We start from the raw sequence: 1741 nt of genomic DNA, 5'->3' as shown, positions 1-1741 counted from the left end.
AAAACAGTAAACATGATCCACGCGACTCACATATCCACGAGAAGGCACGAACGCGCGCTCAGAGACGCACATGCTATAGAGCCCGTCGCCCCCAAGCTTAACCGCTGGTCGGCCTGCCCGATCACCTTCGATCACAGGGACTATCCAACTAGTATGCGGCACGGAGGATCAGCCGCCTTGGTGCTCGACCCAATAATCGACGGATACCATCTCACTCACGTCTTCATGGATGGTATCCGGTACAGATTTTCGTGCTGAATTTTTTGATATATTATACATTTTTTTTCGACATCGTATGCAAAAGTTATAGCCGTTTTACATTTTTCCCTACACTTTTTGCAAAACATGTCCAAATTTATGTTTTCAAATTTTCCTAACTAGTAGATATAGTAATATAACTACCTCTCGAAGGATTTTATTTTTTGAAGTTTTTATCATTTTCTTTTGATTTTTTCAAAACTGAAATGGCGATACACGAGGGGGCGTAGAGTTTGAAAATTGGCCCCTTTAGTACCGGTTCGTGGATGAACCGGCTCGACAATGGTTAAAAAGCCTCCCCAAAAATTCAATCGGAAGTTGGGAGGAACTCGAGGATGCTTTCAGGGCCAATTTTCAAGGGACCTATGTCCGGCCTCCGGACGCGGACGATTTAAGTCACATAATTCAACAACCCGGAGAGTCCACCCGCAAGCTTTGGAACAGATTCATCACTAAGAAGAATCAAATTGTCGATTGTCCGGATGCCGAAGCCTTAGCGGCCTTCAAACACAGCATTCGGGATGAGTGGCTCGCCAGACACCTCGGCCAAGAAAAGCCGAGGACAATGGCAGCCTTAACAAGCCTTATGACCCGCTTTTGCGCAGGTGAAGATAGCTGGTTGGCCTGTAAAGGCACCAGCGACCCAAGTACATCCGAAATCAGGGATGGCAACGGGAAGCCACGGCGCAATAAAAACAAACGTCAAAACAAGGAAGAAAGTCCGGACAACACAAAGGTCAACGCCGGATTCAGGGGCTCTCGACCCGGTCAACAAAAGAAGCCATTTAAAGGCAGCAAAGAGGGACCGTCCGGCCTGAACAAAGTCCTGGACATACTGTGCCAAATTCATGGAACCCCCGAAAAACCTGCAAACCACACTCACGGAGAATGCTGGGTCTTCAAACACGCCGGCAAATTAAATGTCGAACACAAGGGAAGGGAAACACCAAGTGAAGAAGGGAATGAGCCTCGCCAGCCGAACACTGGGGGACAGAAAAAATTCCCACCAGAGGTAAAAACAGTAAACATGATCCACACGACTCACATATCCACGAGAAGGCGTGAACGCGCGCTCAGAGACGCACATGCTATAGAGCCCGTCGCCCCCAAGCTTAACCGCTGGTCGGCCTGCCCGATCACCTTCGATCACAGGGACTATCCAACTAGTATGCGGCACGGAGGATCAGCCGCCTTGGTGCTCGACCCAATAATCGACGGATACCATCTCACTCACGTCTTCATGGATGGTATCCGGTACAGATTTTCATGCTGAATTTTTTGATATATTATACGTTTTTCCCGACATCGTATGCAAAATTTATAGCCGTTTTACATTTTCCCCTACACTTTTTGCAAAACATGTCCAAATTTAAGTTTTCAAATTTTCCTAACTAGTAGATATAGTAATATAACTACCTCTCGAAGGATTTTATTTTTAGAAGTTTTTATCATTTTCTTTTGATTTTTTCAAAACTGAAATGGC

This window comes from Triticum dicoccoides, chromosome 6B (assembly GCF_002162155.2).
Source record: "Triticum dicoccoides isolate Atlit2015 ecotype Zavitan chromosome 6B, WEW_v2.0, whole genome shotgun sequence".
Lineage (NCBI taxonomy): Eukaryota > Viridiplantae > Streptophyta > Magnoliopsida > Poales > Poaceae > Triticum > Triticum dicoccoides.
This window is presented reverse-complemented; position numbering follows the sequence as displayed.